General features: G+C 41.5%; 1 protein-coding gene across 8 annotated transcripts in view; it reads left to right on the forward strand.

Annotated features, from left to right (window-relative positions):
* The window catches only part of DAB1 (DAB adaptor protein 1), a 409,578-nt gene extending 398,249 nt beyond the window's left edge, over positions 1–11,329 (forward strand). For all 8 annotated transcript variants that reach the window (XM_058421723.1, XM_058421724.1, XM_040072732.2 and 5 more), the window contains one exon: positions 7,641–11,329. The gene's annotated coding sequence lies outside the window, so the exon portion shown is untranslated. The remainder of the gene's footprint in view (positions 1–7,640) is intronic.
* The last annotated feature ends 4,358 nt before the right edge of the window (positions 11,330–15,687 follow it).

Here is a 15,687-nt window from a genome sequence, read left to right on the forward strand (position 1 = left end):
TAGACTTATTTTGTCTTGTGTTCAAGTTCTGAGGGCAAATAGGGAAACTGAGCCATTACTAACAACATATTAGGTCGAGCATTTTTTTAATCAAAGCAACCCTGGCCTTCAGTCAGATGTAACATATTAAACGGAATACAACATCTTACCCATAGACATAACAATCATTAAATAAAATTATGTAATGATACATGAATGTCTCTACCCTAAATCAATGGGATAATCAGTAGAAGAAGCACGTTTATTATCTGCATGTAAAAAATATTGAAATGGGTTTGTGTATTTTTATCTCCAACTACAAATTAAAAACATCTGAAAATTATCATCATTCATATTACCATTGGCATACTGATGTTTTAAAAATTATTCATCAGTGTAAGTCATTTAAACCCAGACAGACGGGAAAGATGATCTTTTCATCTTTTGTGTTAACAGAACACGTAGGAAATGTGGCTGCCTGTGAATGTTCTGTGATTTGTTTCAATACAGTAAATGTATTTTGCCAAAAAAAAAGCAAAGCTACAAAGTTTTATGAGTGCTGAGCGTTGTTATTCCATCCAAATACTCTCTAGTGTTGCTGTTTGAAGAATATGTTTCATTATCTTCTCCCTGTCTGCCACTCCTGTTTGGTATTGCCCAAGTACATGATCTGATATGGCTTCTGTGCTCCAGCACAGAGCTCCTGGAGCAAATCCAGAGCAATGGGAGAACCCTTCCCACTTTTGTACAGAAATTCCACTGGGTTTGCCAGTGACTTACCCATCCTCCGTTTAGTTTTAACTCAAAATTAATAGTTTTGTTAGGGGTCCGTTTACTTTGTGCATTAAATATGATTTTATAAAACCTTACAGTAACTTAGCTTTGATCCACTTGGGAATAATGGGGTTCTCTCTTAATAATATGTGGTGCTGTGAGAGGGCATCTCCCCCTCCTGTAGCTTCCCCCGTGCTCAGCTCCTGGGAGCTGCAGCAAAAGTAGCGTTAAACTTTGTGTCTCCTCGAGTCTCGAAGTGACAGTGTGAGGAGAAAGTCAAGCTGGGATGAGCTGCTCCAGCAAGAACATTCATGATTTACTCCAGTGAGAGCTGCTGCTGCAGATGGATGGTGCCACGTGATAATTTGGCTGTGCCTTTGCCTGACCTTGGCCAGCACTGACATCCCCAGCTATCCCGGCTTCAGACCACTCCAGGAGTTCTTGCCTACATCACAAAAGAGGATTTGCCCTTTATCTTGAGTCCTACACCCTGGAAACCCCATACATGTGTTTATTATGGTTTATCACAGTCAGGGTGGTTCCGAAGTTCAGAGCTACAAGAATATTACCATTGATTGCATATGGTTTTGCTGCATTTTTCGTTAATCCCTGTAGAGCCTCGCATCAAATACACATAATTCTCAGAAATACATCCTGGGAAATGTTAACTAATGTTCCTGATTATCATATTACAGTAATTCCTAAGAGCTGTAGGCAGGAACAGGAAGCTGAACAAAAAAAAGAAAGCCTCTCTCCAGTGAAGTTCCACTAATGTCATTGTGCCTGTGTGCAGAGCCATTCAGCAGCAGTCCATAGGAAATCCACTTCCCAAAGCCAGCCCATCTAATCCTGAAGCCTGGTGTCGTCAGAGCAACGGGAAGTCTAATCTCCGTGGAAAATTATCAATTCAGGACTTACTGTGGAGCTGTGTATTGAGCTCTGCATTTGGAGAGAAACTTAATGGGGAGAAACATGTCGTGCCAAAGAATGACTGTCTGCATAAAAGCCATTTTTGTGGCTTAGATGGGAGATTGCTTTGCTCTTTAGAATGTGGTTTCTTACCCCAAGAACAGAACAGTAACAACTCAGCTGAATGGACCTCTCAGGAGCAGAGCATTGTGTGCAGAAATGGCAGATCTGTCTGTTCCCAGCGTCTCTGAAATCAGCTCCGCCCATAAAATATCTTTATTTCTCTTGATGTATTCAGAATAGCCACCTGCCTGGTTTCTTGTACCCTGATCTTTCAAGGTATCACAGCAATTTGGTTTCTTGATTCCTTCTGATACTCTCAATTATCATCTAGTTACTATCTTCTTTTCTCCTGTTTTTCCTCTCTTCCTTTTGCAACCTTCAACTTCAGCTCTCAAAATCCTAATCCTTCCAGCAGCTGTTCTAAAAATCACCCTTCCAGAAATAGCTATGAGCACTTAGTGGGTAAATGTGACGTTTTATGGATATATTACATTTTTGTCCCTTTCTGGTTGAAGACAAGAGGCAGAAAGGCCCAACTTCCACAGGTAAAAGAAGATTAACTCTTTGCAGAGCTGTTTATTGTATCTGGTTGTTTTGCCTTTGTTCATGCATGGTGTTGAGGACGGATAGTGATTTTGCAGAAGGGCTGAAGAGAGCACAGAGTAAGATGACTGCCATCTTCAGATTATTTATGTTTAGTCCCTACTGCTGTCTTTAGATTATGTGGGGAATAATTGTGGTGAAAGGAGTGAGAGGGAAAGAGCCGTTTCTTAGCTGTGATCCTACCAAATGTCTTAAACATTTCTTACTGTTGACACTTTATGTTAAAGCAGGGAGTTCGAACAGAGGAACAAACACAGCTCTATCGAGCTGCTTCCCAGCTCAAAACTTGCACTGGCAATCCTTCATGAGAGATTCTCGAGAAACCTTCAAAACATTTGTGTCCAGAGCATATCTCCCTGAAAAAAAATTGTTCAGTTGTTCTGAGAAATGTGTGCAGACAATTAGGAGCCCTCAAAATGTGTCACACCCTTCATGATGCCATCAGCACTGTCAGAAGAGGAACAGTTCATTAGAATATTTGTCTATCAGCTTTTGCTGGTGCTTTGGTGGCCCACTGCCATCATCCATCTTGGAACAAGTGCTCTGCTTGGTGATAAATGTTCCTAAAAATCTTAGTCAGCTCTGGGATGTGCTGCTGTAACTCTTTTATTTGGGCTGGTTTTAGGAAGTGGAGAGAAAACGGCAATTTACGGACAAAGCCTTGGGTTACCTGGAAGCTTAGTGAGCCTCAGGAGGGAATATCAGGCTGATTCTGCATCCTCCTCTTACTTCTGCCCCTTTTCTGTTGCACCAGAACTCTGAATAGGCTCAAAACATTAAAGGCTGTATTTGCAGGACCTGTTCCACTCTTTCACCTGTCTCAATAGGAACTGGATAAAGTCCAGAGAGAAATTCCTAATTACAGGTGACCTGTTCCTGCTGTAGGCTCTAAAGCTGTTGCTCTCAAGCTAAAGACACAGCACTGAGCAGGGCTGGGGACCTGAGAGAAGTAGTGTTGTGTCTTTGGAAGGGGATCACAGGTTGGGAAGTCTGCTTCACTCCAGAGAAACCCTGAGATTAACATTTCAGGTCTCCTGCTCAGTTGGTTGTTCCTATTTCCCAGGAACTATGGAGGGGCATGAGCAGAGCTGCTCTGTGAACAGGGGCATCCTACAGAGTTGCCTTCATCTCTGCTGCTGCAGCCTTCTTCAAGCTGTCTATTTTCATATGGCCAGCTCAAAAAAGGGCTTCCCACCTCTTTGGTGTCACCAAGCCCACCTGAGGTCGCCTTGTACCCTTGCCTTTCTGCAGCTTCTTCCTCTAAACTTCTTCTGTAGCTTGTCTAGAACTGTGTTCTTGCTGATTTGCAGCCCAACAGTTCAATTTAGGGACAAGCTCTCCTCGGTTCCGCCGTGATGAGGTCATTTAAAAGTTCCCTGTCTTCTGCACAACAACTGATTTTAAAAATCCGCTTGTGAAAATTTAGCATCTTTGAGGCTTCTGAACAATTTGCTTCCAACTGGCCATTGGGTTCAATTGTTACAAAGGAGAATTGACAGATCTGTAGATGGAATGATATGTGGATGACAGATCTGTAGACAGATATAATTGTGTGGCTACTGTTTTGGGAGAGGGGCCCAGAAATAATCAGTGTTTCTTGGCTGCAGTTCGTTTTTATATCAGGACCAAGATAAGGGGGCAGGTTCATCTTTCTGAGTAGTTGTCATTGCTTTTTCATTTCATGGATGTACAGCATCCATCTTGCTACTAAAATGACAAGAGATTTTTAGAATAATTAAACTGGATATTTGAGACTAGGAAATATTCCTAGGAAGGTTTATGGTAAGAACTCTCCAGGCATAATCCTGAACTAGAAGGTTGCTGTATTTATGCTGCTAATGGAGGCTGTAAGAAAAATAACCAAATATTAGAAACAATAATAAGTAAGAAATAAAAAACTGGCTATTAATGGGGAAGTAGGAATGACCTATCTTACCACCAAAGATACTTAATTTCAACCCTGCTTGCCAACTTTACTCTGTCCTATTTTGCCTACGGGTCAGCATGCAAAAAGACAGAGAAGACGCTTCGCACTCCCACCCCCTTCACTTGCATCCCCAGCACAAGATGCTCCTTTTGCGTGGCTCTCCAGCACACTTATTTCATGAAACTCTTTATCATTTGAGCTTGCCCTTTCTGATCAGTCAGCCAGGAGAAAAAGTGGCTGTAAAGGGCACGGAAATCTGTGCGGGCCTCACCTCCACAACTGAGAACATCTTGCCTGCAGCTCTGCGTGGAGCAGGTGCCTCGCAGTGATCAAAGGGCTGCCAGGGTAAAAACAGATCTTTCCTAACCCACAGTTAGGTTTTGTGAGTGAATTCAGCCCTGCAAGCCCAAGTAGGTGCTGAGTCTTTCAGGAGATGCTCTCCAGTAATTAGTTCTGCTGGGGAGCAGGTGTTAATATCTTCAAACGGGATGCTTCAAATTTGCTTCTAGCATTTGCATAATGCTGTTCTAAAGCATTAGCACCTGTTCTAAAGCATTAGCACCCTTGTTGCCTCACACAGTAGTGGACTACACCAGAAACGGTGGTTGCTGCTGTCTTGTCCCCCTTAAAATGGGGAGAACAAAGTGATTTGCAGCATGAAGTATTTCTGGAATACAGCAGCCAAAAAAAAAAAAAAAAAAAAAAAATAAAAGGTGCTTCCAGTTCTTGTCTTGGTTTCTCCCTGTGGGTTGATGAAATCACATCAGAAGTGATTCTGGGCCAGTTCAGCAAGGAAAACACTGTAAGATTCAAGGGGTTTATGTGAATTAGAAGCTTTGTCTGCTATTTCATTTGTTCCTCTCTTTTTGTTCTGACAAAGACCAGTTCTCTCCTTTCCTTCCCTCTGCGTCTGTTCCTAATGCAGTGGTAGAAGCAGAAGGCAGAAAATGCTGTTGAGATGCTGGGAGAAGAGTTAATGCTCACCTGCCTTTTCCTAACATGCCCTGTGGACTTTTGTGTGGATTATGTGAAAAAAAAGGGGGAGAGATTATTTCTGCTTTCAAGACCCTCCAAAATAGTACCTGGCACTGTGAGAGGAGCTGTCCATGAAGTCAACAGCACTCGACTCTCCTTTTGCCTTTTTCTTGTCCCTTTCTGTTCTGTTTTGCTCTCTTGAGTATCAATATTTTACAGACACCATTTGCATTGTTGAGCTAAAAGCATGCTTGAATTGGCTCAGAATAATACTAGGAAACAAATCTCAGGCATTGACCAAAACCCTTTGACTTTGACAATTACTGCAATTAATTTCTCATTTAGGCATCTGAAGGGAGAAATCAACTGAAAGGAAGAAGTAAGAGTACACTTTTCATGCAAAATTCTCTGGTCTGTTAGAAGAGAAATTATTCAAATCAGTGAGAAATGCAGGCCTTTGCCACATCAGATGTTTGTACAGATAAAATATTTGGTATGAATCAAAGAAGTTTCTCATTGTAAAGGCTGTCTCACGCTTGTTGGAAGTGCTGCTGCTCATGAGGAGCTCCTCCTCCTCCCCTTCCAAGAGTGTGGAGTCCAGTGGCACCTTAGGACACCTGTTACTTCAGCTCATCTGCATATCTGAAGGACATTTGAGGACAGCTCTAACAAGCAGACTTGACATTTTGAAAAGCTCTTTTCTTCCCTGAAGGCGTTTAAAAAACTGACATCTTTTGTTCCAAAGGGATGTTCTCCCTCCCTCTCCTTCTCTTCTCCTCCTTCCTTTTCACTTCCCTTTGCAATGACCTTAGGTTCAGCAACTGCCTGAAGAATGGCCTGGTGTGTGTCAGGTTCACACATTAATTAGTACAGATTTTCTCTGAACTAGCTGCGATAGATCATTCTGCCAGCTTCAAGCCTGCACGTGAAAATTGGCATAGGTAGACTTAACTCACGGTGTGTGAAAAGCAGTTATTTACTCTCAGTCATCTCCTTTGATTACCTTCAGTTTTTCAAGGTCACAAAATGTATTTGCTTCTTGCTGGGGATAATTTCAGCAGCATTTATTTAATCATTCCAGAGGATTTCTCTCACTCGCAGAGCTCGTAGCATACTCAGGGCTCCCTGTGGATAGGAGGTGGGGAAACAGGGTGTCTGCAAGCTCCAGAAATGCAGGACTTTCAGGGAATAAGAGACAGCTTTCCTTGCCATGGAGGAAACGGGTCATATTTTGGATTTGTTGTATCTTCCTGCACTCTGAGGCAGGACAGGGCGTTGGGATGGGGCAGAGCCTGGAGCACTGCACAGGCACCCTGAGCACAGAGCACCCTGTGGATCCTTCAGGCTGTTCTCCTCATCCCCAGCACCACTTCAACAAACAGTGAATTAAGTCCTGTGCCATCCCCAGGCAATCCTGTCTGTGCTCCTCAGTGTCCAGTGATTTGCCAACCTTCTGAGTTTTTTTTTTTTGCTCAAAAGTCAGCTCCTGCCAATGCTGCTGTAACACGAGTTGGTTCTAACTCGGTTAAATTCAACGTCATGGCGTGGTATTTGAATATCAAGCTGTGGAGAGTTAATGCAGCGTGGCATTAATTAGCCTTTCTTGCCTGTCTTGTTCCTTTTTTAGATGTCATTCTTAGTTTAAAAAATTAGTTTCTGGAAATGAAGTAGAGTTGGTTCCAGGGCCCATGGATGGTTTGCTACCCTCCGCAGCTGAGGTGAACACAGAAAGCACAGGGTGTGTCAGCTGTGAAGCAACAGCTGAAGAACATGGCAGCTCTTCCCCCTTCCCACATCCAGGAAATTCCCAAGAAAGTATCTGTTGACAAGTTGACCATGCTTTCCTCCCAGCTTTAATGGTTGTACTAATGGTTCCACAGACTCCTAATCAAACTGCGCAGGGCTGGCGCTCCTCGTTCTTCATGGGCCACTCATGTTGTTGTTTTAAATCCCATCACAGCTTCATTAGCTCAGCTTTCCGTGGCGGTTTCTGTTTGCAAGTGGTTTTCTCCTGAGTTGTGCAAAACCCACAGTTATGTTCTGCAGTCGTGCTGCCAGCGGGGAAACTCAGCCTTGTACCCGGGCTGCAATTCCGGCCTCTGAACTTCCAAACATCCGGCCCTGTAAATTATCATTTAATTACCTCATATGTCCGTGCCCAGCAGTGAGGATCAGTGCATGGCCAGTGCTGGAGGAGGACATGAATAGAAAACACTCATTTTCTGAAATAATTCCCATTTTCTTCACCACTCAACCGGGGTGCCACGATCGCTCAAGGCAGCACGGAAAGCAAACACTTGCTGTGGGTTTTGACTCACGAGGTATCGCTGCTCTCAAGCAGATGTTGTAAAAATGTTGTGAAAATGCTGTCTGGAGACATCTCTGCTCATTTTATGTTTGTTATCCCCAGGAAGCAGAACCTCTCTACGCGCAGATTAACAGACCTAAGAAATAGCATTGTTACAGGCTTGTGGTGCTCCAAGACTCAAACGAAACCCAACAACCTGGCGGGCCTTTGGCTTTCATGCTTTTTTCCGATTGATTTTGTCTGACAAAGGAGAGAGATTGCCCTCCTGGACTGGCTCTACGAGTGTTCCTGATGTGTTTTTTTGGCAACCAATGGCAGATTCCTATGGCAGCACAAAACAAAAACTCTCCCCGCTTCTCACACCACGAGTGCAGCCCTGTCCCCACAAGTGGTGGGTATCCAGACTAGGAAATCTTACTCCTCGGTCTTCTTTTAAACATTTGTCACCTTCTGTGTGCCACCTATAAATAATGAGCATCTGAACGAAATTTATTGGGTGTTAGACATTGCTTTTTTTTTTTCCTTTTCAGCAAAAAGCAGAGTCTTGTATGTAGCAGTGGCATTATCATTCAGCAGCCTTTGGGGCACAAGTCGGCACTTTCTATGTCACGGTGACATGATTTTCATTGTCATTTACATCAGGCTGATCCTGGCCCTTTTTTTTCCCCTATGTAGACATTTTTAAACAACAACAACAAAATACTGGCAATGTCATTTTTTTTTTCTTTTTTTTCTTTCTTTTTTTCTCTTTTCTTTTTGTTTTTAATTTGTATTTTTTACTCTGTAGTTTTGTATGAGTGACAGATCTAACAGCAAAACGCCTCCTGTGGAAATGATTCCCGACTTGAAACCACAGAACAGAACTCGGTTCTTTATCCATCCTTGACTGAAAATGTTGCCAAATGGACCTTTAAGTTCTAGCACATCATGAGGAAGAAATGCTGCTTTCTGTTGGAATACTCATGTTGTGGGTAGAGAAAGGACATTGAGTCCCACTGAGGAAAGACAAAAGAGTCAGTATTTCCTAGGAAACTCTAAACAAAGTGCAGAAAAGGAATATTTTTATTTCTTCAGTATCTTGCTGCTGTAATGCTATGCAGACAAGTGTTTTCTTCTCTGTGTGCCATTTTTGATGAAAAAAAAAAAATCATTTGCCAAATAATACTGGTATGCTTCTGGTTAGGAGTTTGGATGAAGCGGACTTGACAAATGGGACAAGGACGGCATGGATTTTGGAATAACAAACTGACTCTGTGATCAAAATTGTTCATCTTTATCACTTTTTGTACATCAGAAAAAAAATCAAATCGGATTTTTATTTTATAACTTGAAAAAAAATCTTACTGTTAAACTCTTTAAATGTTTAAGGGGAAATGGCTTTAAGGAGTTCGAATGAAAATTGCCATTCTTTTTTTTGTAAATATAAATGTTATGAAAATTCTTTTACTAATGCCATTACACAGTAGAGAAGGTAGCAAGTTGCAGTGCTTGGGGGGTGTGGCAAACCCAGTTTGTGGTTCTCACATCACACACGTTTTTTCACATGCTTAACAATAATGGGCTGAAGCTCAAGTGCATTTGCCAAAAGCAGTCAGCTTGTCAGCAACTAGTGAAATTAATGGGAACACATGATTTTATGGTCTAGCGTTATCACACAGACATAATTCCACTTACAAGAGATCACTTTCCATTGACATTCCTTTGAACCTCTGCATAGAAGTCATCCAACTGTTTACACGCAGAACAAAAAGAATTTAAAACTTCCTTTTTTTACATTTATGAAGCAAAAAGTGCAGTGTTTGGGTTCATATGTTTAGCACATGATTTTCATAAAGAATCTATATATTTTTGCCCTACAGAGAGTTGTTATACAGGTCAAATGTGTTTTCCTGATACTCCTATGCAGTTACAGTATATTGAATTTAGTGGTTTAACACTAAAAAGAAAAAAAAAAAAAGAAGAAAAAAAAGAAAAATAGAAAAAGGAAAAAGGGTTAAAGAAATCAAAGGATTAATCAGTTTTTAGGGTTATTGTGCAGATTTTGTTTTTAAATTGACACATTAGGATTTACATTTTTGTCATGATTGAAATAGGCTTGGAGTTATAGAAGTTTTACTTTCTTTCATCTCTGTTATAAGCTAAAAATGGTTTAGAATGCAGAATAACTGCAGTGGTGATTGTTGGTATGTGCAACCAAATCTCACAACACAATCCCATTCTTTTATTTTGAATTAGATAAATTAGAGAAATGTGCATTGCAGAATGTATGTGAATGAGAAATTAGCTGTGAATAGACCTATGAACCTGCAAAGAGGAGAATCTTATCCCCATCCACGGTCATTTGATGCTTGTTCCTTAGTCATGTGCAAACAGCTTCGTAGCAAATCGTATTTTCCCATTGGGAGATCAAGTTCTCCAACTGGAGGAGATAATTTGGAACTTGGTGGATTGAGTGTTTCAGGATTAAAAGCAGAGGTTAAAGCGTTTCTGGAGGACATTTCTGTCAGAATATTTTCCTGATTTGCACAGTGGTGCTACTTTCTTCCTCAGCAGCTTTTTTTTTTGGGGGGGGCGGGTTTTGTCCAGCACGTGGAACCACAAACCCAGTTTTGGTTCATCACAGACATTGGAGGTTTAGCGTCATCAGCACATTTCCAGTTATGGGGTGAAACACTGAGAAAAGAAGAGGATGATATCTCAGAGGATCACATTTGTAGGAAGCAGATCACTCACGAATAGGTGCCGAGGGAATGAGGCTGGAATTCTGGTGTCTCCCCCGGGAGACAGCTGGGCCATCACCACGGACCTTTGTCTTACCTTTGCCAACGCTGATGAATAGAAGCAGATTCTGGATTGTCTCGTCATACAGTCGTCCTTGTCGTGGCTGGTTTGCTGAGCTGACAGGGCTGCAGGGCCTCTGCGCTGTACCAGTATTGTAGATAACTCAAATATCCAGCTTGTGCAATTGTTTAATCCCTCATCCTTTCACTAGCACTTAAATGCGTCACTTTAAATTTACAAACCAGGGAACCCCACCAGCCATCCTGTTACCATCCCCCCCCATAGGTTCTTGATCTTTGCCTGTCATGAAAAGATATTTTGATAGATCGTAGTCATCCAAGTGTCTGATGAAACCTTTCATCTCAATAATGTACTGGGCACCTTCTTTGCAAAAATGTTTACTCCGTGGTTTTCATTCATTTTATTTCTGCATTCTGACACTTATTTTTTTAATAAAGATGAGAAAGATAAAATGACTGTTGCAGTACATTTCTAAACCTACTTTAACTTTACCTCAGATAATGACCATTTGTTAACATTTGCAGACACATTATTTTTAACTTTATGTGTAACGCATTCAGCAACAACAACAGAAACCAACAAATTTTTTAGAGATTTTCCATTAATTTCTGTAACACACCATGTAATACTGTTATGAATAAAAACATCTGAAAAAAAGGTGTCATTTCAGTAAGTTTTGTTTCATAGCTTGTGCTCTTCTGGGATAATTCTGCCAGGCTTAAAGTGCAGTGTTGGTGTCTGGCATGGGTGCTATTTGTGGCAGTGGAAATACCTGGGAAAGGAGAAAATCCTCAGTTTGGCGAATGTCTGATCTTTAACATTAGGTGTTGTTTATCTTGCAAATGCATAACTTGCTGATTTTAAGTGCTTGCCTCCACTATTTTGGCTTCTTTTTGGGTGTTTTAGGACGAGCATGCCAAAGCAGCAGGTAATTGTACCATCTCCTGCAATCTCCCACGTTCCTGGGACAGCCCATGCTGTGTGATGCTCCCAAAGCTGGTTTTTCTTTGTGGCATGAGAAGCTGAAATGAATTTTGCTCGCTTTTTTCGTTCAAGTGGGATTTGAAGTTAAAGATGTGCATTTAAACATGACAGTTTTGAAAGCAGAAACTCCCCCCCCCCAAAAAAAAAATTTCCAGTAATGTGCACAAAACTGATAATAAAACTCAGCTGAGAAGGAATTATCCCATTCTCTGCCAAGAGAATAATGCAGTAAAATTTAAGTGTAAGAAATACACAATTTATGTACAGGGAGAGAGAGAGAAGTGTGGATGTGTGCACATATTATTTTATTGTATTTCTGCTTTTTGATGTCTCATGCCTTCCTTGAAATGCCCAGTAGGTCATGGTGAAGCATTACTTGCCTTTGTCGATCAACATTGTTGAAATACGTGGATCCCACTTGAGAATAAAGGTTATTCTGCTGTGGTGAAAGCACACCAGTGTTAATGGCATTTTGATTTGTGTGTAGGTAACTGTACCCGGGTGTCCTTGGAAGGAAGAATGTGATCTCTGGTTTTCAACCAGCCACAGAAGATCAACTTAAATAAGCCACAGCTAAGCATGGATTTAAACTAAAATGAACTTTACAGTGAAGGCTAAATCTAGTCTTGTTGATCCTCTTCTGGTACATTCACGGTGAAGTTGGTTGAAAAATCAGAAAAAATGGCTCATGTTGTACAGCTGTTGTGTAAACTGGGTTTAAAAAATCAGAATGAGCAGGTTTGAGGTGTGGCAATGGTGAGGAAGAGGAATCCCAAGGAGGGAGGGAAGGACCTGTTCTGTGTGTTCAGAAGGGATAAGAATGTCTTCTTTCTGTGCTGTGTTTATGTGCTGTATCACATTAATACTGCTGTAACTCAGAGCCTCTTTGTGTATGAGAGTGCCCTGCTCAGACATGACCACTTCAAGAAATGGTCCCAATTTAACCAGTGCTAATCAGGGCCGTGATCTCCTGCAGTAATGAGGATTTCATTAGTGAATGGTTTGCAGAATCAGCCTGTGGTTTTAGAGCAGTGAGAACGCTGACAGATCTCTCCATGTCAGTGGCTTCTGGGAAAGCAACTGCTTGTGTAGACTGGGAATATGCAATTTTCACTCCCTCACGTTGGATTAAAGACAATGTTTTCTGTGCTTTAATCACTACTCAGTGACAGTTGCTGCAACAGAGAAGGTAACCTCTTTCTGGCTGTGTTTTAGGTTGTGAAATACATTTTCATGCACTGTTTCCTTTTTCCTTTCTTTGCTTTCTGAAGAACACCTGTCAGGTTCATATTTATTGCTTTCCTGGCAAATGCTGTTCTCAGTCAGAAGAATATCATGTCAAAGAAATGAAAGAGGATGTCTGTTGGCAGTTTTCCACAGAGGTTTGACTCTGTTCTCTAAATTCCCTCCCTGAGCCAACATGGGATGCACACAGTGGTGAAGGAACACGGTGGAAGTCCATCTGAGCAGCAGGAATTGGAGGCACAGCTCCTGGCTTCTCCTTCTGCTCCTGTTTGTGCCATCCTGGGACTCAACCTCCTGCTCTTGGCTCTGGTTTGATGTTACTGCTGCAAAAGTCATGATTTATAAGAGTATTTCTCTCCTGTGCCGAGGTCTTCTGCCAACTGGTCTTCTCACACTGATTTGCTTTCTAGGATCAGCCCCATTAAAAACCTTTGTTATGTTGTTTGTAAATCCCCGAGGTAAGACTGGCATGGGGAAGAGTAAAGGTGTGGGTTTGGTGTTTTTTTTCCTCTGGTTTTATCTGTCTGGAAGTGGGGTGAAACTGAATTACACATTTCAGCTCATGACAGTGAGGAATATGGGGAGATGCTCTGATAGGATTTCCTGAGTACCTGTAACATGGCCTGTCTCTTTCTGAAATTATCCTACTGGAGGCAGGAAATATCAGGTCCATTAGTGAAGCAGCTCTCCAGCTATTAGTTTTTAGAGCTTTAAATAGTCTTATCTCAATGGATGTGTTTGCCCTGTGGCTCATCTATCACCCTAAAATGTTTTATCAGTACCTGAGAAAGTCTGAATGAGAAGAATAGCCTCGGATGTTGCCCATTCAAGGGGCTTTTAGATAGAGAATGGTTTTGTTGGTTTTTTTTTCAAAAAAAGGTCTTTTAAGATCTGATATTATTTGCTGGCTTTTCAACCCTGTATCATAGCTCCTGTAACACCACTTCTGCAAATACTCCTCACCTCAAAGAAATGAAATCACAATAGATTAAAGGGAAATCAGGTTAACAGGCAGCAATCTCTGCCCATTCAGCCTCAGACATTTGTGAAAATAAAGGATTAGGGAGAATTACTGCCAGGTGCTAGCTGCAAAAAAAGCCCTTTTGTGGCATCTTTGTCTTCTCTAACAGTTATTAGAGGTGTAAGAACAGCTCTCAGTGTCAGAAGTGAGCTGTATTTGAAATGAGCAGAAGTTAACAATGCTGTGAGAAATGTGTTGCATTTTCTGTAAATTTTGTACTGTTTATTTGACACACAGATGATGAGTATCTTTTTTATTTCCCCCCTTTAAAAATGCTGTTTCTAGTTTGAAAACAAGTTTGCGTGTGTGTTGTCTTGAAGTCTGATGGAGAGGAGATGAAGAAAAAGGATGGGACATGGAGGGGTTTTCTTTGTTTTTCCCTCTTCACAGGACTTTAGAGCTTTCAGAGTAGGTGAATCTGTGTCAGATTTGGCCTCGGTCACAATGAGACGTTATTTTTAGTGGATCAAAAGCCGGAAGAGGAGAATTAAGTTCAGCAAGGTGAGGGTTTTATGTCCACAGCCTTCCAGAGACCAGCCTCACACCAGAATATAACAGTAACAAAAATTATGATGCAGGTGGGGTTTGTTTTAAAAGTCTGGAAGTATTCTTTGGTTGTAAATTTTACCATGTATTTGCCACCTTATGTTCTTCACAATTAAAATTAGTGGGAAGCTTCCTTTTTCCTTTGAATGAGTTTTTCCACAGAAGGAAATGTGTTCTGAGAAGGAAACATATTCTGTAGCAGGGAATAAAACCCTCTTCTCAGAGGAGGAAAACAAACTTTTTGAAAAGTTCACTGATGATTCTGTAAACAGCTGTTTGCTGGCTCCAGTCTGATTTTTCCCAGGGAAGGCTTTTCAGCTCTGATGTGTTTCAGTTTTTCTTTTAACAGGAAACTGCCATTTAAAGAACCATCATCTTTGGTGAAACTGCAGAGTATTTATTTACAGGGAGCAAAGGCTCACAAACTTGGGGTATGAACTCTGCAAAGGAGGTGTTGCACTTGCAGGCTCCGTTTGCATGGTGGGTATTTGATTTTCAAATGTGATGAATCCTGATTCAGCAACATAGAGAGTTGTTTTGGGACTTCAGCTCATCAGAAAGCCTCAGCTGCTGCAGTTACCAGTGGAGAAGGATCAGCAATGGAAAAGAGGACACAGGCCATGCTGAAGCAACATTCCCCCTGATCCATGGACCCAAGGAAGCAGAAAATGACCTGTGGTTGCTGTCAAAATTTCATGTGTTAGACCTACCTCTAATTAATCAGGTTGTAAATTATGTATAAAACCTGAAGGTGCTTTTTGGTTCTCTCTGAAAAGTGTGTTGAGCTGTAGGAAATTCTGTCTCTTGGGTCCCTGCTCCTGTTTTAGCCTCACTTCTGGTAGTTCACCACTCCTGCATATTCACCACTGAGATGTACTTGGTGAGAGGCAGTAAAACAAAGACAGCAGAGAGAAGGTTGAAAATTCCACATGCTGGGACCACTGTCATGGTTTGAAGTTGTATCTAGAGGGTGCTCTGAGTTTATAATCTTGATTTATCTTTTACTGCTGTTGAAGTATTGGATATGTCCTGTATTTCCTGGCCAGCAAAGGCCCTGTGGATGGAGAGGTCTTCCTGTAAGTGGGGTTTTTTTGTTGGTTGGTTTTGGGTGGTTGTTTGGTTTTTTGTTTTTGGGTTTTTTTTTTGTCATGGACAAATGATTAACAGCTGAATCAACTGTGCCAGAGGTTGAGCAAGCTGTATCACACAGGCACATCTTGGGTTCAGGCTGGGGCAAAGTCATTTGGAGGGAAAAAACATCAAGCAGAAAAGGCAAACAGATAGCTTTGCACAGCCTGAATCATCTCCCCAAGCAGTTTGTCCTCCATGTCTAGAGGGCAGTTTATCACTATGCTCTGTAACTCTGGGTTGAAAAACGGCTGCCTGAAATAGAATCTTTCATTTGGGGCAGATTCCTACAAGGATTCGGTTAATGTGCCTCTCTCTGTTAAATTGTTAACTTCAGGCTGCCAAACCAGAAAGATGTCTCAGCCAGTTGCTTATTTTGCAGCAGTGTGATTCCACAGGCAGAATAATGTCATTTGTAAGGTA

This window comes from Hirundo rustica, chromosome 9 (genome assembly GCF_015227805.2).
Source record: "Hirundo rustica isolate bHirRus1 chromosome 9, bHirRus1.pri.v3, whole genome shotgun sequence".
NCBI classification, from domain to species: Eukaryota; Metazoa; Chordata; class Aves; order Passeriformes; family Hirundinidae; genus Hirundo; species Hirundo rustica.